This window comes from Dromiciops gliroides, chromosome 4 (genome assembly GCF_019393635.1).
Source record: "Dromiciops gliroides isolate mDroGli1 chromosome 4, mDroGli1.pri, whole genome shotgun sequence".
Lineage (NCBI taxonomy): Eukaryota > Metazoa > Chordata > Mammalia > Microbiotheria > Microbiotheriidae > Dromiciops > Dromiciops gliroides.
The window spans coordinates 218624241-218644938 of record NC_057864.1 but is presented as its reverse complement, the minus strand read 5'-3'; the positions used below and the strand labels follow the sequence as shown (position 1 = coordinate 218644938).

Genomic DNA, 20698 nt, shown 5'->3' with positions numbered 1-20698 from the left:
CCCTGGGCAAGTCACTTAACCCTCATTGCTCTGCCCCCCCCCAAAAAAAGAAAGAAAATATTGATCCAAGGTGAAAAGAAATGCTTGGTTTTGGGGTTGGTTTGCTTTTGTTTTTGTTTTTGCATTGTCTAGCAAGTCTACCATACTTTACCTCTTGAGAGAGAATAACTGGGGCAATTTCATGTTTGAAATATTTGTCAATTCATGCATATGAATCTTTTCACTTGTAAGCACTTATTTTGCAGAAAAAACAAATACCTGTCCTTCCTATACCTTGATGGTACTCTGAATAACTTTTCTAAAAGGAACTCTGTTAATCCCTTTCAGAGCTTAGAACAGTGCTCAGCACATAGTAAGTACTTATTAAATACTTTTTCATTCATTCACTTGAGGAGGCCTAGACATAAGGCGAAACTATACTTTACATAAGAAGGTTTACTGGAATAACTCCAGGTAGGGGAAAGAATGAGCCAGAGAAAAGCCTGATTGTATTTCTTGAGATCAGGCTTCCCCAGTACTAAACCAATGTCCAGAAGAATCCAAATCAAGAACCATTTGTACATAGGTCCTGCCATTGGCCAAGGTCTTGAGTGGTCAAATTTCTTTAAAACAGTTCCCCTTCCTTCCCACCCTTGTCCCAATTACATAGATTAAGAGACTAACCAGGATCTTCTGGTGCCTTTTAGCAAGGAGTCAGACAATACAGGGTACTAGAAGTGGCTCAAGCATGATGTCCACCAAGTTGAAAGTTCAGCTCTACTACCTCTGCTACATAAAGAACATATATGTGATAGAGGGGAAAGCACAAGATCTCTAATAAACTGAGTCCTCCTCCACCCCCATCTATCTGATGGAAATGTATTGGTAGGACTCAGCTGATAAAAATGGATAAGGGAAACCCAATTTGTCAGAGATTCCGTGATCTAGCTCCAGTACATAGAAATTAGAAAGATTTGAAGATACTCAAACTTTACTCTTCTGATAACTTTGGAAGGTGGTGGTAAGCATAGACTTGTTAAGCACAATTAATCAGATCTCATCAACTTTACAAATGACTTAAGATGCAGAAGCCTATTCACATTAAAGCACATGTTCAGACACATACACTCAAATGTTGGTGGTCTTCAATGATGACCCACATATATTTATGTTTATGGCACAGAATGCTAACGCATTCTAAAGAAACAGGGTACAAAGTCAGGGGAACTGGGTTAAAATTCTGACTGTGACTTTTGGTAAGTAACTTCTTCATACCATTTTTCAAAATGAGGGGGTTATACTAGATGATCTTTCCAGTCTTATCCAGCAATAATTCTACAATACTATGACCAGCATCTCTCAACTCCTGAAGCTTCTTGCCATATGACCCAATCTCCTATTTGCTGAGACCTTTCGACTCTTTTTGCTCCTGGCCATCAAAATTTTTATAATAAATTCTTATGTCTCAAAATATAAACTAAATGGTATTCTGTGCCTTTAAAGTCCCCTGAAAGCAGTCCAGCTCAGACCTTTAAGTGAAGGTGACTGATTTATTCTGACTATTCTGACTCTTAACGACATTGCTCTCTTCCAACCGTGCAGCACTTTAATTGTCCATCAAGTGGAGCAGGGAGGAACTGTAAATCTTCCCTCCTGTGCTTCTGGAGCTAAACACTGCTTGACCTCCGCTTGCCAGCCTCATCACCTGCATCCAGGCTGGAGTAATGAGGGGGAGGGGAAAAACTTGGAAGGAGAAGCAAGAAAGCCTCTGGCAAATAGATCTCCAGCTGCTTCTAACCCCAGGTCATCTGAGAGAAATGCAGCACCAATAAGATTTATCAATGCAGAGCTGGGAAAAGAGAAGGCACCCAAAAGCTGCAGTGTTCTTCCAAGAGTGGCTGCAGCCTGGTGGACACATGTTCCTTTTTGAACCTAGTCTCCAAAACACTGGGATTCTCAATGAAGTGAGTCAAGAATTAGGAAAACTCTTCATTCCTATCACTTACTGGACATCAATGTCATACTGAAAGGAACCAACTGGAAGGGTAAGGGAGGGAATAATAATCCAATATCAAGTCCATGTTTTGTGTTTATGAAAGAATCCCTGCTGTCAGGGGCAGGGCTCTCAATTAGAGTGATAATGTCTTCTCATAAGAGATGACAGCTGCACTCCTGAAGCCAAGAAGACCCCTGAGGTCCACTGATGCAAAGAGCCAGCACTGGAAAAAAAAATCAATCCTGGTTGTTTTCTCCCTCCAGTGGACTTAATATTTTACACCACTTTAGTACATATTAATGCATTCAAAGTAGCAAACATTATTGTTATGATCATTACCTAAAAACTTTCTTTATAACCCTTGTTTTCAAATGCTCATTTACTTTCCAAAGAATTATCCTTTGAGACTGAAATTTTCCATGTTCAGTCAAGTTTTCTTCTCAGGAAATGAGCAAGCTAAATTGTTGTTTGGGAGGGGAGTCTAGTTATCACTGACTAAGTCTCTTTAGTGACTTCTTAAAACTAAAGTTAAAGAAAGGTAAAAGAACTGAATAGTATATATTTTCATATAAACACCTGATGTTAGTATCAATAACCTAGGTTTTATTTTGCATGTCTGTTTCACTGGTATATTTCTTTTATTTGAAAAAAGAGGTGCTAAGTACAAAAGGCTCTTATCAATGAAACATTAATATTACAATTAAAATACAGATAAATAAGGGGAGGAAAGTTACAATATTGTCAATATACAGATATGTAAGACATAAAAGGCATTTACCAATACAAAGTCTTACTTAACAATGAGTCACTTCCCATCCATTCCCAGTCAGTAATTCACATTAGTTCAGATATAAAGAATCCTAAGGGAATTAAATTAAAGAAACATTTATTAAATGTCTATTCTGTGTAAGGCACTGTGCTAAGTGCTGGAGGTACCAAAAAAAAATAGTCCCTTCTTTGAAGGAGCTTTGGGATGGGGGGAAGAAAGAAGACACCTATACACACATTTATCTTTGATTTTCTCATACTTTTTTCTTTCAAGGTTTAAAATCATTTCCTCTATAGTCTCAGTTATTACCCTGAAGTTAGCAAGTCTTTATATTCTCATTTTAAATATAAATAAAACTGAGACAAAAAATTAATTAACTGATCTATAATCACACAAGTATTTTACTTCCCCTGGTGGGGCCACATTAGTTACAATAGTAGATGTATAATAAATATGATGTTGTTAGCCAACATAAAAACTTACTTCCAAAATGTCAGTTCAATTGAGTGATATACAGTGCTAAAACATAGCCCTCAAAGGAGGTAAGGGAAAAGACTACAAATCCCTGACCAGGAATTTGAGTGAAGGAAAGGAAGTGCAGCATCCCAACAGGATATGTCCTAGGGGGCTTGAAGACTGAAGCACAGTGACCAAGGACATCCCATGTGGCTGGTGGATCAAAGAAGAATATGTGAAAAAAGAAGAGATATAGAATATTACTGAAGGTAAAATGGATGATTTTAAATACATGAAATTAAAAGTTTCTGTACAAACAAAATACCTATAGTTAGGATCAAAGGGAAATCGTTAACTAGGGGGAAAAATCTTTGTAAATTTCACTGATAAACATCTGAAAGGCAAGATATATAGGGAACTAATTCAAATATATAAAAACAGGAGTCCTTTCCCAAGAGGAAGAAAGGAGTCAAATATTTATTAAGTGCCTACTGTGTACTAGACACTGTGCTAAGCATTTTCACAAATACTATCTCAGTTTATCCCCACAACAAACTTGGGAGGTAATTGCTATTATTACCCTCATTTTACAGTTGAAGAAACTGAGGCAGACAGAGGTTATGTGACTTACACAGATTCAAATAACTAGTAAGTAACTAAGGCAAATACATAAATGGTAAAGGATATGAACTAGAAGTTCTCAAAAGAAAAAAAAGGTAATTTATCAACAATGATTGTTTTTAATTCAAAGTACTCATAATAAGAGAAATGCAAATTAAAACAACTTAGAAGATATAAGGCAAACTCAGCAAATTGACAAAGATGAGAAAATATGAAGATGGCAGTCAGATGTGTTGTGGGAAGACAGGACATTAATACAGCTGTAAGGTGGTCTAATCATTTTGGAAGGAACTATATCTCAAAAGTCACCAAATCCTAACCCTAATCCTTAAGGCTCTGACCCAGAATTATCCCCCAAAAACCAAAGAAAGAAAGAAAGGACCCCCAAATTAAAACTATTATTAGTAGTACTTTGTGTTATACAAAAGAACTAGAAGTAAAATGGGTACCCATCAATTAGGGAATGGTATATGTATGTCAATTTTTTAAAAAGAGAGATGAATTCATAGAAAGCTGGGAAGACTTGAATTCACTGGTACAGATTGAAGTGGGCAGAACCAGAAGAGTGATTTATACAAATGACTAAATATAACTATAAGGAAAAACAAATGTGAAAAATTTAAAAACTAGAATCAATGTTAAGTGGGAGTGGCCCATTTTAGCCAATTTACCAGCAAGCTTTCACCAGCCAAGTGTTCAGAAAGTGGAAGGAAGAAGTAAAAATGTGAAAATGGCTAATTAGGAGTCCCCCAAACTGTAAAATGTCTCAACAAATCTTGAATATAAGCCTCCCAGCCAATTGTACTCATAGTTATGTTACTGATTGTTGTTTAAATCATTCTGTTCATGATGGATGATGTAATTTTTTTTTAATTTTTAAAAATTTTTTAAAAGCTTATCATTGTGGGGCAGCTAGGTGGCGCAGTGGATAGAGCACCAGCCCTGGAGTCAGGAGTACCTGAGTTCAAATCCGGCCTCAGACATTTAACACTTCCTAGCTGTGTGACCCTGAGCAAGTCACTTAACCCCAATTGCCTCACTTTAAAAAAAAAAAAAAAAGCTTATCATTGCTTTCCATGTAGGAAGAAATGACTTGTCCTATAATCAATTTATATTGTACATTGAGTTTCTTTTCTTCCTTCCCCTTGTTGAGGAAAGACCCTAGGTGAGTCAAAACAGTAACTGTCCCCAGAATACCAGGCTAATGTTTCATTGAGCTGATGAAGAAAAGGGAATCTAATTAGAAACTTCCCTCCAGCAATGACCCTGTATAAACTGAAATGACTAGGTTCAGAACATGGAGTGTTACAGGTCTACAGGCCCTGTAACTCCCAGTGGTGGTGTCTATGTTAGAAACACAAAGAGGATTTCCAAGTCCAGAAGACTGGTGCTAAATCATGCTTTCCTAGAGATAAATAATGGGGCATACACTCTCAGACATAGGTAATGTATGGATGTGTCTTGCATTATTATACATACTTGTTATAAGGGAGGGCTTTTATTTCTGGGGGGGACAATTACTGGGGTGGAGATAGTGGCAATAGTAATACAAAAGAAGGAAGAAAAGAAAGAAAAGAGGATCAATGAATCATTAAAGCAAAGAAACAGAAGAGCAGAAGGAAGTTAGAAAGTCAGAAAGTGATAGACAAGCAGGGCAGTGTTGAAACTATCATGTTAAATTTGAATTATCCAAAATTAAAACATAAGCTGTACACAGCAAGAAAAAGACAAACTATATTCACTATTTCATATACAGTCCTTTTCATTGGTCTTTGCATATTGAAATGTTCATGTTTCTTGATATTTACAAAGTTTATAAAAAATGAAAATTGGCGTGGCGGGAGGAGGGGGGGCCGGGAGGAGACCCAAAGAGAAAGAGAGACAGAGAGAGAAACTAACCCGGTAATAAAAAGTGAGGCTGTGGAAAGGGGGAGACCCAAAGACTCTAGCTGAGCAGGGAGAAGCAGTGTGAGGACACTATGAAAAGAGAAATTATATTCTCTGTAATACCGGAGGTGTGTGCTGTATTTCCTGGATGCATGTCTCAGTACCTGTGATACTATGTTTATGGGGAAAGTATAATCCTGTCTTATGGAGAGAATATTTGTAGCTTCTGTTTTTACTTAGTAGCTGCTTTAGCTTTGAGTACCTACGGGCTGAATATTAAAGCTAAACATGCCAGTGTGATATCATTAACTATAGCTTTAAGAGTACAGACTCCCAGAGTACCTTTAGAACCTATGAGAATCACTCCACCGAGGATGCAATTTGAAAACTTCCCAGTGCTGAGTTGGGGATGGAAGGGGTGCTATATTATTGAGTTTGTAAGTATGTATTCCATCTTCCAAATTATCTCATATTTACTTAGCGCATATCATATAAGTTTCTTGAGAGCAGGAACTGCCCCATTTTTATCTCTCAAGTGCCTAACATAATACTTTGCACATAGTAGGTGTTTATTTGCATTACTGTTATTCATTCAGTAGAGTTAATTTTTTTAAACTTCATTTTGTCTTTATTTTTGGTAGATTCTCACTCTTTCAAAGGCAAACCTCACAATTATATGAGGAGATATCAGGGGTATTGACTCCAGACACAACCATTTCTCCACCAAACTGAGATATAATGGGTTACCCCTGTCAATAAGAGAATCAGACAACTAACCTAGAGTGTCAAAGATGTCCAACAGTTTGAAAACACACAGATTGTTTCTCCTTTTTTTTTCTTTGTGGATAATACAGCTGACATTTGTGTGCATGGATATGCAAGACCAAGATTACAATCTTGTACTACCTGTAAACTTGCTGATGGGGAGTAGACCTCTACCTATTAGTGCCATATCACTACGGAATATGTTCAATATAGGATTATTAAACAGCTAAAGGGCAGCTAAATGGCCCAGTAGATGGGTAACTGGGCCTGGAGTCAGGAAGACCTGAGTTCAGATCCAGCTTCAGACACTTACTAGCTATGTGACCCTGGGCAAGTTACTTCACCCTGTTAGCCTCAATTTCCTCATCTATAAAATGAATGAGCTAAATAAAGAAGGAAATGGCAAACCACTCCAGTATCTTTGCCAAGAAAACTCCAAATGGGAGTCACAAAGGGTCGGACATGACCGAAATGACTTCTGTCTCCAAATCCAGCATTCTTTCCATTGTGCCACCCACACTGCAACAAGGCATATGGCAAGACAGAATAAGAGCCTTGGTAACCATATCTCACAACAAGACATTTCCCCTACTCATGTCACAACTATGGGAGAAGGGAATAAGCATTTTATGTAGTCTTACTATGTTCCTGGTACTATATAGTCCTACTATGTGCTAGGAATTTTACAAATATTTCATTTGATCCTCACAACAACCCTGCAGGATCTATCCCCATTCTGTAGATGAGGAAACAAAGGTTAAATAACTTACCCAGACCAGATTTGAACTCAGGTCCTCCTGACTCCAGGCCCAGCACTTATGTTCTATCTAGCTTTATCCATACAAAAAACACTAATCCCACATGTTATACACAGGCATGGTTAATGAATTTAGATGCTATCTTTGAGGAAATTGCTTTATATCTCTGTTTAAAAGCTGTATTATATTAGATGTGTCTTAAAAGGTTTGGTCTATTTAGGAATTCACTTTCTATAGCATAGGCAGTTGTTGTTGTTTGTCCTTCATTCGTGACAATGGGGTGATATCATGACTTGCACTGAATCAGTCTTACATGAGGGAGGGCTGTGCAAGGTCACCAACCTTACTCTCTCCTTCAGAGCCATCTTGGTCTGGTGGCAAGATATACATCAGGAGCCATCTGGGTCTAGTGGCAAGATATACTGCAGATGGCCCCGAATGTTTTAAGGCAACTGGGGTTAAGTGACTTGCCCAGGGTCACACAGCTAATAAGTGTCTGCAGTAAGATTTGAACTCAGGTCCTCCTGATTCCAGGGCCAGTGCTATAACCACTGCACTACCTAATTGCCCCTAGCATAAGCAGTGCCATAAAACTGAAGGCAGCCTTTGGTTAAGAAGATGATTAATAGACGGTAGATGTGGGTAAAATAGAAAGAAGAAAGTTCAAAGTCAGTTAGTAAAACAGTGACAGGATTCCCTAATTATTAGAGAAAGATCTACCCAGAATTTTTATACAGACCTGTGCCTTCCACACTGATTTTTTTTCTCTCTGTTTTTAGCACAATGCAACGTATGGCATAGAACCATCAGGAAAGAAGATTCTGAGAGTAGGCTTGGAGAATTAGCAAAGTGTGGTGGATAAGAGGACTGAACTCAGAACCAAGGAAAAGGGAGTTAAAAGCCGGCCTTTCACATGAACTCTGTGACCACGTGGCAGGTCCCATGTCCCATGTGGTAAAATGGGGATAATAATGCAGGTAGCACCAACCCCACAAAGTTTTGGGGAGGCTTAAGTGAAATAATGTACATAAAGGCCTTTAAAAATTTATAAGTAGTATGTTAATATTAGTTATGATGGTTATAAGGAAACAATTTAAATATATCTATTCTGAAAGGACATTAAAGGAAAAAAGTTATACAGAAAATATATGCAAGGACTTTTAATACAAAGCTTCCATCAATCCCTGAAATTAAGTTGGCACACTGAAAAGAACACCAGGCTTGGAGTCAGGAAGATTCATCTTCCTGAGTTCAAATATGCCCTCATACACAAGCTGCGACCCTGGACAGATCACTTCACCCTGTTTGTTTCAGTTTTCTTGTCTGTAAAATGAGCTAGAGAAAGAAATGGCAAACCCACTCCAGCATCTCTGCAAAAAACAAAAACAAACCACAAACAGGGTCACAAAGATTTGGACACTATTGAAAATGACTGGGGGCAGCTAGGTGGCGCAGTGGATAAAGCACTGGCCTTGGATTCAGGAGTACCTGAGTTCAAATCCAGCCTCAGACACTTGACACTTAACTAGCTGTGTGACCCTGGGCAAGTCACTTAACCCCCATTGCCCTGCAAAAATTAAAAACAAACAAACAAAAAAAGAAAATGACTGAACAGCAACAACAAAAATAGTTTATATATCTTATTTGACTTTCTTAGTCTAAGGAAAAGTTCAGGGTGAATTAAATCTATTTTTTATGTAAGACTGAAGAAAAGGTCTGGTTTATATTAAATAGTGATTGAGAACAGTACAGGTTAGTAGAAAGATATTTAATTAATTTACATTTACACTTAATTTATTCTTATACCAAACTATAGGAATTTTTAAATAAAACTCTACCCTAATATTAATAAATGATGCAAGTATGTTGCATCTGAAGTACACATCCTACCTAGGTAAGCAAGACCCTAAATTTGGGCTGCCTCTTTTGCACTTTTTCTTTCCCGACCTTGAGAAAGAGAGCATCCTGAAATGGACACATCCAGGTTTTGGAGGTAGTCTTATAAAGTTCAAAAGATCCGGAATCACTGGGTTCACTGAGAGGAGCAATTGGTTGCAGCAGCTACAAGAGTGGTATGGAGGCAGAGAAAGCTTCTATAACAGAGAGGATGGCCACAAACAAGGGGACTGTCCCAAGCGTTGCTATTTTACCAGCAAACATTTACCTGAAGTTATTTAGACAGTGCAATACCCAAAGTGAAATGTAAAACGCTTAATTATAAGTCGCTCGAATGTCTTTATGTTAAAATAAGGTTAAGTATCAGCCTCTCAGCAAATTGTAATAGTAGTTAAGTTTCTGAATGCTTTTCAGTTAATGCATGCTTTTTGAATCTTTTTACGTTTGGCCTTTTGAGTGTGTGCAGGAATAAATTGCCTGTCCTGTACCTGATTTATATTATTCATTGTATGTAGCTTTTATTCCTTGCTTTTTAGGTAGGGATATCCAAAGCCATGAGCTATAAGTAAAATTGTCCCTGGGGACACTGAAGTGGAAGAATCAATGAGCAGGGAATGTGAGAAAAGGGAGTCTAATTCTTCTTATTAGAGTTGGACACACCCAAGAATGAACCTGGTCTAAACTCTATTCCTGCATGAAGAACAAGTACCCTCAGCTTCTGTGGAAACCCAGAAGAAGTTCTTCAAGTTTAGATGCAGAAATGTTGGATTTTTAGGAGCATAAAACCATTGCAATAGTCCAAGGATGGGGTAAATAAACGCTTTCATGAGGGTGGCAGTGTGAAATTTGAGAGAAGGGGAACAGAAATGTTGTAAAGATAGAAATGACAGATTGGATGTGGGGTGAGTAGTTGAGGATTTCACCAAAGTTGTGAGACTGGGTGATTGTGAGTATGATAGTACCCTTGACAGTAATAGAAAAATTGAGAAGAGGTGGGGGGAACTTGGGGAAAGACAGTGAGTTCTGTTTTCAACATATTGAGTTTGAAATTTCCATGGGACATCCAGTTCCAGATATTGGTGAAGTGAGCCTGAAACTCAAGAGAGAAATTAGGACTAGATAAAGAGATTTGGGAATAATCTTCAGAGAGGTAATAATTGGGCCCAGAGGCTCTAAGGAGATCACTAAGCTAGAACATTTTTAGGGAAAGGGGAAATGTGAATATCTTTGTAGGCAACAAACCAATAGTCAAGTAGAGACTGAAATCTGGTGAAAGGACTGGAACAGTATTGGAGGTAATCTTTTGGAGAAGATGGGATTGGATAGTTTGAGATGAAAGGTGCATGCATAGGAGTTTGCCTTGGCCACAAGAAGGGATACCTCTTCATGAATGAAACAATAGTGAAAGAGCTACTAGAGAAAGACATCTGAGAAAGGGGAGAAGAGGGAAAACCTAGGCCCAGAGAATAGGGACAGAACAAAGATTTAAAGGGGTCTTAACTCACAGGTAAAATACCAACATATACACACTCACACACATGCAGGAGAGAGAGTGGATGAATGCAAGGTTTGGATTCAAGAATAACTTGTGTTATTCCTGGTTCTGCCATTTAACACTCATCTGACCATGAGCAAGTAATTTAACTTCTTTGGGCCTCATTTATCTGTAAAATGAAGATGTTGGACTAGATAGTCTCTAAGGCCTCTTCCAGGCTCTTCTAAAGCTATGATCCCATGATATACAATACTTTGTAGAGGAGCCATGACAGAGAATACTGGGCGAGCTCCTGAAAATAGACCTGCAGCCAGGTAGCATTCAGAATAAAGGGTCACAGCCAGTCCAACATTTGATGATCAGGAACTTGGGGAAAAGAGAATTTCCTATACCTCACTATAAAAGTAGACAGGCCCACACCATACACTCATTCCTGAGAGCCCTGGGAGTTGCAGCAGGAAAAAAACCAATCCAACACCCATGTCTGTGGTACTATGCAATAGATCGGAGACCAACGTAATAGAATATCATGGGCCACTTAAGTTACTTTATAGAACTAAAAATAATAACAACAAAATTCATCTGGAGAAAGAAATATTCAAGACTGTTAAAGAGAAAATGAAAAAAAGTGTTGGAAGGAAGGGGGCTAGAAATTTTTAAATTTTCAATCAAATTCTACCACAAACTACAAATCACCACCACTATATGAAACTGGTTTTTTAAAATTGTTTTTAAAAATCAGTAGAACATATGTGCAAAATAAAGTGCATAGAAGTAAACAAATATCATGACAAAGTCTTCAATAAACCCAAAGATTCTAACTACACACACCTCACTATTTGACAAAAACTTCAAGAAAAGCTGGAAAGTCATGTGGCAGAAATTATGGTTATACCAACATCTCACACCATATGCTACAATAAGTTCCAAACAGATACTTAACCTAGATATACAAGGTCGAATCAGAAACAATACAAAGGAACAGGGAAGACAATGCTTTTCACACTTACAAATAGAGGAAGAATTTGGGGTCAAACAAAAGATAGAAAGTATTGAAAGAGACTAAATAAACAATTTTGTCTATGTATAATTTCAAAGGTTTTGCATAAAATCAATTCAGTTTAAATTAGAAAGAAAGCAGTTAACTGGAAAAAACTATTGCAAATTTCTATGAAAAAAGTCATATCTAAGATATATAGAGAAATGTTAGAAATGCATAAAAATTAACTATTCCTCAACAGATATGAAGAAGTAGTACTCAAAAGAAGAAAAGCAAGTTATCAACAATCATAAGAAAAAATATTCCATTCACTAACAAGAAAAATACATATTAAAGCCACTTAAAGACTCCATATCACATTCATCAGATTGGCAAAGTTGACAAAAATAGAAAATGATGATCAAAGGAAAGGCTATGGGAAGATAGGCACACTAATGAACTGTTGGTGGAGTTACGAAGAAATACAACTATTCTGAAAAATAATTTGGAATGATACCCAAAAAGTACAAACCCTTTGAATTAGTAATACCATTACTAGCACAGAAATGGAACACCCAAAGAGATTAAAGAAAGAAAACAAAGACCCACAAATACAGCAACATTTATAGCAGCACTTTTTGTTGTAGGGAAAAAAAAACTAGAAAAAGTGGGTACCCATCATTTGGAGAAAGATGAAGAAATTAAGGCATATGTATGTAATAAAATATTATTGTTCCATAAGAAATTATAAAAGAGATACATTCAGAGAAACCTGGGAAGAAGAGTGAAGTGATTAGAACCAGGGGAACAACTGATACAATAATTTTCACACTAAAGGAAAGTAACTCTGAAAGACTCGAGATCTATGATCAATACTATGACCCACCGTAACACCAGAAGGCCGATAAGGCATGTTTCCCACCTCTTGGCAGAAGTAATGGATTCAAGTTATAGAATGAAATAGACATTTTTCAAATACAGCTAGTGTGTGGGTTTGCTTTGCATGATACATTTATTCATTACAAGAAAGTACTTTTATTTTTCCTTTATTTCAAGAACCACAACTCTTGAGCAGGGGTTGGAGAAAAGTTATACCTTTCTTAAGGAAGAAAAAAGGAAAAAGACATCTACAAATCATTTTTAAAAACAGAAGGGATAGGGCAGCTAGGTGGCACAGTGGATAGAGCACCAGCCCTAGATTCAGGAGGACCTGAGTTCAAATCCAGCCTCAGACACTTAACACTTACTAGCTGTGTGACCCTGGCAAGTCACTTAACCCCAATTGCCACAAAACAAAACAAAACAACAGAAGGGAGCAAAAGGAAGCTCAGAAGAGGAGACAGAGGCCAGCTGCATAATATTGGAACTACCATCTTAAATTTGAAATATACCCCCCCAAAAAGCTATACAAAGTAATGATTCCTTTCTGCATATGCTATTCTTCTTTGTAGAGAGAAAATTATTGATTTTTGTCAAGTTCACATTTTTAAAAAACTTTTTCCAAAATAAAGAACATTAAATTTAGATTCATAAGATATGGATTCTATTCCTGGCTCTGCTTCTTACTGAGTGACCATGGGGCAAGTTTCCTAGTTTGTCTGACCCTTAGTTTCCTGTTTGTAAAATTGACGTAATATTTATACTACTTGCCACACAGAGATCAAGAGGTACTATCTGAAAAGTGCTTTGTAACCAGAATATATATACACACACACACACATACATACATAACACCATGAACAAGTTACAATTTCTTGAACCCCCAAGAAACTCTCAAAAACTTAAGAGTTGAGATGCCCATTTACATTGATGGAGCAAATTTCCCCAGAAGAAAAACCCTACACTGATGAAATTAAGTGATCCAGACCAAAATGAATATATTTTGGCATATGTGCATATATCATAGCCTATGGGAAAAAAGCAATTTTAAAGTAAAATTGAAAGAAGGAAGCAAGTCAAAAAAGAGAAAGATATATGCATATATAGATATAGATATAGATATATACAGAGAGAGAGAGAGAGAGAAATAAAGACATATATATTGTGTATACACACACAGGTGAGAGAAAAAGCTTGGAGTTAGGTATAAGCAAGGATAAGGGAACCAATCCATAAATAAAATGGAGACAGTGATACAGCAGAAGGGATGCTACTTCACAGAGGCAGAGGCACACATGTTTAGGCGGCATGAATGTTTCATGAGCTTGTGAAAATAGTATAATATTGTATAAAATTAAGGGGGAAAATATTATACTTAATGAAAAAGATTTGGATACAAATGGGATCTTGTTTACAAAGCCAGTGCCTTGTGGAAAAAGAAAATAGGTGCTGTAGGGATTTGGGGAAATCCAGGTTTCTAGGGATGAGTATTTTCAAGGTAGAAAAAAAGTTACAATATGGCTTTTCCCCTTCACATGTTTAAAAATAAAAAATTCCTCACCAAATGACAGCTCTATGTCAGGTTCCATTTGTCTTCATAACAGAGTATCAAGCAGGAGCGAGGAAATAAATAAACACTGAAAGACAACCAACCAAAAACTGAAGACATATGAGAGAAAGGTAATCCCCATACTGCAACCATTGAAAATAAAAACAACAATGACATTTCAATTTAGCTTTGGCCCCTGCTGTTCCACGCTGTGTATAACTCATCTCTTTGGATGGATCTTTAGAGATCCCCTTTGCTCTCCTTGCCCCTCCCTTCTAGGCAGACATAGGCTGTGCCTAGTTAGGACACAGAATTGGCCATTGCCAATACAATACCATTGTATTCCTCCTGGCAACAATACCTTGCCAATTTAAACACCACTTCCTAAAAAAGTAAATGACAAATTTGTGTTTTCCTCAGCCCTCAGATCACCAGGGAACTTTGGTGCACCAGAGTGAACCTCTCTCAGCTTTAAGTCTATCTCCTGTCTCTTCTATGCAGTATCCTTCCTATGCTCAGCTTCCATCACCAGAAGCCTAAATGACAACAACATCTTACATTTATACAGAGATAGAGACTGGACCTGTGAGTTCATCAGCCTAGGTGAAGAAATACCTTCCACCAATGCACATTAACACTTTATGCACAACTTATAGTCTTAAAGAGACTTACATTTAGAAAACATTTAAAATAGGTTCTCATTTGACACTCAACAATCTCATGAGGGAATCTCACTTTACAGTTAAGAAAACTGAGACTTAGAGGTTCTTAGGTTATTTATTCAAGATTACTTAACCAGTAAAGGAAGAAGACAGAATTTGAGTCGATGTACTCTGCTTACAAAGCAACTAAAGAGCTAGGTGGCGAAGTAGCTAGAGTTTGGGGCCCAGAGTCAGGAAAACTCATCTTCCTGAGTTCAAATGTGGCCTCAGACACTTCCTAGCTATGTGACCCTGAGTAAGTCACTTACTCTGTTTGCCTCAGTTCCTCATCTGTAAAAGGAGCCGGGAAAGGAAACAGCAAACCACCCAAGAAAATCCCAAATGGGGTCAAGAAGAGTCAGACATAACTGAACAGCAACCTAATGTGTTGTTTATCTGACTCCCCTGCCAAACTTTGAGAATCCCACTCTGTGGATGGGGAAGAAGGGGTATCTCAAGCCCTCAATGATGATAATAGTCATCACAGGATTAAAGGAGCAAAAAATGTGGACCCCTTCAGCCCTGTCCTTGGTATGAATGATTTGCTTCACACCAAAGGGCAAGAGACAGCACTACACTGCTAAGTGGCTTGGAGTACTAACCAAGTCTTAGATGCATATCTTTATTCCTCAGTACCTGGTGTCTGTCTCTCATCCATAATAGGGTACGTAAGGGAATCTACCAACCAAGGTGACAAATCACACAGAGAGATAGGCCTAAAAGCTATGCACATAACAATCTCTCAGTGCCTTGTTTGTGTGAATATATAGGAGGGATAACATCAGCCTCTCCTTTGCTTCCTTGCTTTAGAAGATGGGGAGAGAGAATGATCCAAGTTCCAGAGGACTAAGAGAGAATGAGAGGAACCCAGGGAAGGTCATTCCCATGCCTACTGCCTACTTCTGTATACAAAATCCACATCCTTCCTAGGGCAGTCTAGGTCATAGCCCAGGCCCAGTCTGAGGGCTGGAGGGCATTGCCTGTGTTAGGCAATGACTCAGAGAGGAGGTTGTGTCTCTGCTTGTGTGTACTTTTTAAAAAATCATGATGCTCCTACATACAATCACATCATATAAATCTAGAAAGCCTATTTCTCATCTCAATTTTTACATTGACTTATGGTGACCTTTTCCCCTTCAAAAATTCCCTTCAACTGTTTAAAATTGCATATACGGGTGAGAGGGAGAATGGGCTTAGGCTGGGGACAAGAAACAGTAGCCTGTAATTTGCCTGTTTCACTTCCTGCCTCTACCCTAAGAATGGCCAGACTGCAGCTTTGCCCCTCTCCAAAGATGAACTGTGGGATTCAAGTAAAATTAAACCCCGTCTCCCTGACTGCACCGTCACAGACTAAATTAGACTTAATCTTCAACCTGCAGCTAAACTCGGAAGCTGTGTTCCTACACACTTAGAAAGAAAACGACATTGGGATTGTAGCAGCCTGGTTAGGAATTAGCCCAGTAAATTCGGGAAGAGTGAAGAACACAAAGGTGTCAGGGCCGAGGTCAAAATGCAAACAGTCAAAGACATTCACCCTCTCTAGCTGCTGCCTCAGGACCTCAAATCAGATGAATCAGACACACCTGAACTTAGCTAACTCCTTCTGGTTACAGTTATGGGAGCAGGCAGCCAGAACAAGGGGGCCCATCTTCCTTCCCAATCCTCACACTCAGTCTTCCCTCTAATGATCCAGCGCTTTCGGTGCCACTATTTTTCCCTTTACAATTTACGTTCACCTGGAGGGTCCGATTTTAATTAGTGTAATATCCCTGTTAACAACACAGACTAATTAAGACATCCGTTAAGAATCCATAATGTAAACTTAATGAGCGGGTTCTGCCGGAATGTTTATCCATTTTATTTATTTATTTATTTTTAACAGACCAGCAAAAAGCCCAAGCAAGTTTCAGATTTGAAACACAGCTATTAAATGGGACCATTCAATTAAGTGAATACTGCGTCCTCAGTGCGAAAGTACCTGTGTGTGCGATCTGGGATGTGGGCCCACTAAGCTCTGGAGCTCTGCTTTTCTAACAGGGGATTAAAGCCCAGAAGCGCACCTTCATGCGCCTTTTCGGTGAACACTGAAGGAAGGATTTCAATCCCATGCCTCTTTCCCTGAACAACTGCTCCAAGCCAGAGTTCAGCTATGCTTCAGACATTACATCTAAGCACCGCTCTGGACCTCTTTACTAGCTTTTCTTAAAAACAAACAACAAAACCCCATCATAAATGGACTTAGTTCTCTTGCAGACAGCGGAATCTCCCCAACGCCAACCACTAATGCATGGAAGGGAAAAGGGAAATTTGTTCCTCCCAAACGTAAACTGGCTTTCCCTAGTCCTCCTTCTGCCCCCTAAATGCTTCCTCACTATGAGTTCCCACAACCCCCAACACATGCATTCTCCCAAACATCCTTCGACCCAAGCCACCTCAGTGCTCATGCTGTGCACACTAAGCTGTCTGTAGTGTGATCCATGGCTGTGGCATCTCCTACTGCAGCTCTTATTTGGGGGTAGGGGAAAGGCTGGTCCACACACTCTTTCTATTAATATTTTCTCCCCTCTACACATCCAGGCCAATTGACCACTCTTGACCAAGAGCTTACTTAGGGTTCCTGGTAGCAGTTGATTGCCCTAGGAATCTGGGGCTGCTGGAACCCTCAGACACCCCGCCCCCACCTCTGCATCCTGCCCCCCACTTCTCCAGCGTCCCCAGCCCGGGCGAGCATTGCAGAGCTCCGAGCCCCGCAATATTGGTATTCTGCACAGCAGCACCTCTGCTCTTCTGTGGCTGCAGAAGAAACAATAAAAAACGGCTTTGCGTGGCGCTCTCCCAAACCCTCCCAATGTCAATAGGTAGGAGAGAACCAGCGAACAAGTAGAACAAGCTAGGGGAAACCAGCGGAACGTGGTTGCCTTCCAAACTGAAAATGAACCTGGCTGGCCAAGCAGAGCCGCTTCCCAAGGGTCGTTGGGGCAGAAAGTTTAAACGTGGTCGGAGCGACAGTTTAGCTCTTGTCTCCAAGCTTCTCTAAACCTCCCTAGGCTAATGGGTATAGTTGCCCACCCCTCCCCCAAAGTAAGGCGCTAAAATCTTCGAGGAGCAAAATTAAAGAACCCCCAACGGTATTCACAAAACTCCGGGACATCTTTGTACCAGAAGACCCCCTTGAGGGAAACGTGAACGTATTTACAAAGGTCGCCACGAATACCCCAATACCCAAGAGATAGACATCCCCTGACACAAACACACGCAGACTCACTCTCTCCCTCTCCCTCTTTGCACTCTAGGATCCAGCTGTTCTCTTTAGGAATTGGTGGGTGCCCAACGCCGCCTGCATCACTGTCTGCCAGCATATATTCAATCAACAACACCCTAGCCCAACAAAACCCATTTAACTCCTTTTGCTTATATCCCAGTTCCAGGTAACCCTTCTCCCCACCAACCTAGTACATGCCCTCTGAGAGGGGTTCCCCCTCCCCTCCCCCCATTAAAAATCTCCCAGAGATGGCAGCATCAAGGGATTTTATATTCTTCCTTTCGTTGTTCGAGGAGATGAGGTAAGATCTGTCCCGTTTTAGTAAGCTCATTCCAAAAATAAAAGTCTCAAGCTTTGACCTAAGATGACCCTCTCCTTCCCTCCCCCCACCCCACCCCACTCCCCAGAAGCTGGTTTCCCCACAGACAAACCCTTTCTACGGGAGAATTAATCTCTTCTTCCCCTCCCCACCCCACCCCCATCCCTCAAAGGGAATTCCCCCGTGCGCAGGGTATTGTGCAGCCGCCACCACTGCCACGGCACCCCGTGCCCGGGACTGCCCTGACATCTGAATGGAACCAAAGAAGAGGAGGGATCCAGCTTAGCGCGGAACACCACCAGACCGGGAGACAGCACCTCACGCCAACTGCTCCTTCTCCATTCACAAAACCTGCTCCTCTCCTTCCCAGCCCCCGAGCCATCATCCCAGTCAACCTACGACCTCCAGAGACAGGAGCCTGTGTGACCCCCTAACCTTTCAGGGCGCTGTCCTCCCCAATCTGCGATGCCCTCCCCTTCAGCACCTATCATCTGTCCCCAGCTATCTCCCAGCTCTCCAACCCTGAGACCTCTGCGAATCCCTCTAGCATCTCTTGTCCCTCAATTCCCTCCCCCCCCCCCAGCCACTTCCTGCATTCGCGTCCCTGGATGCAATGCCCACCCCCATTTATATCCCTGGTGCTCAGCGTCCTATCCCCACCCCCGGTCCCTTCGTCTCCCCGTCTCCCTCTTCTAAGCCCCGGTTGTCCCTTCTCGTCTTCCTCTCCCTCCTTCTCTTCCTCCTCCTCATCCTCTTCCTCCTCTTCCTCCTCCACATCACCACTCATCCCTCGGTGCATCTCCTACCCCAGGTTCCATGTTTTCCCTTCTCTTCTTTCACCCCCAAAGATAATAATAACCAATAAAAATCGGAACCCGGAGCCGAAGCGGCTGGCCGGGGGGCGCTGCTGTTACTCACGGTCTCAGCGTTCCCAACGGCAGGTGAGGGGAGACGCACTGCCATCCCCTAGCTGCATTCCCCACCCCCTCAAAGTGTCCGGAGAAGACACCCCCTCTGAGAGACTCTGAGGGAGAGCCTTGGCGACCGCAGGAAGCGGAGGCGGAGGCGGAGGCGGCAGAGGCTGCAGCGGATCTCGGCTCTGGAGCCTACCACGCGACGCGACTCGTGTGTAGCGTGTGCAGCGGGAGAGGTGCCCAGCAGCCTGGGCTTCGTCGGCCAGAGAAGAGGGAGAAGGAGCCCGCCGCGCTGGGGCGGGAAGGAGACGGGGTCCTGGGTGGGAGCTCAAACGGGTTTGCGGCACCTGGAGCTCCAGAGCCAGCCAGGCTGAAGGCGGGAGCGAGGGCAGCTTGCCCTGGGAAAGCACCAAGACACCTGGCTCGCTCTCTCGCTCTCTCGCTCTCTCGCTCTCGCTCTCTCTCTCTCTCTCTCTCTCTCTCTCTCTCTCTCTCTCTCTCTCTCTCTCTCTCTCTCTCTCTCTCTCTCGCTCGCTCGCTCGCTCGCTCGCTCGCTCGCTCTTTGCCCCTCTCCCTCCCAGTATCTTTCGCTTTGCTGAGGAGGGGAAGGAGCAGAAGCACGCAGCAGTGGCGGCAGCAGCTCCCGCGCAGCACCCGCGCGAGTGTAGCGCGCGCACCGCCCAACGAGGGAGGGGTCCCGGGGTTAGGGAGGGTAGGGGAAGACCGTGTAGGAGAGAGGGGGCGGAGGAGAGGGAGCGGCCAGTCCCCGGGCGTGCGAGGACTAGGAGGAGGTGACGAGCGGCGCGCACGTGCTGTGCAACGCTGCGGGAGGCAGGCAGCTCCGCACCTGCCTAGTGGAAAAGCTTCGAGGCAGGTGATGGTTAAGGCGAGGAGTGAGGAAGGTACCTCCGAAACTGGGAGGGTTTAGGCAAGCCTAAGAGGAAAAGCCAGAAAAGACTGGATCTTCCCTGTCGTCTCCCAGGAGCTCCTCTCATCCCCATCTTCCACCAAGTGGCGTCCTCTCGCTCACCGCCCCCATCCACCAACCGGGCTCTTCTTAGGCTCCCCAGTTTGCTTCAGCTGAGGCAGTAACGCACAACGTAAAGAACGCACCCTATACATGCCAGCCCTCAGTCTCCAGTTCTGAGTATCTCCACCGTCAACCCTGAACTCACCCTCCTTTTTTCATCCATGCCAGAAAAGACGCCCCACCCCTATTTCCCATCATCAAATTTTTGGAAATTAGACAGATGTGAAGCTCTGTCCTGGATAATTTTACATACACACCTCCCCTCCCCCCCCATCCAAATATGCCTTGACTTTCTCTAACTAGCATCTCTTTTTTCCTTCTAGTTCACCCACCAGAAAGCTCTACAGAGGAGTTAAGGCCAAACCATCTGCAGAGCAGATTCGTTTTCCCGGATTACTTTTCTGGAGAAGCAGAGGAAAACCTAGCTAGAGGTTTAGCTAAAA

General features: G+C 41.5%; 1 protein-coding gene across 7 annotated transcripts in view; it reads right to left on the bottom strand.

The window, feature by feature from the left end:
- Positions 1 to 20298, bottom strand: part of RBFOX3 (RNA binding fox-1 homolog 3) — a 983769-nt gene extending 963471 nt beyond the window's left edge. For 4 of the 7 annotated variants that reach the window (XM_043964759.1, XM_043964760.1, XM_043964762.1 and 1 more), the window contains exon 1: positions 19230 to 19643. The gene's annotated coding sequence lies outside the window, so the exon portion shown is untranslated. Of the gene's footprint in view, positions 1 to 17995; positions 18112 to 19229; positions 19644 to 20072 lie in introns of those variants that run through there. The other 3 variants (XM_043964755.1, XM_043964756.1, XM_043964757.1) reach the window with 3 other exon arrangements.
- Positions 20299 to 20698: the final 400 nt, after the last annotated feature.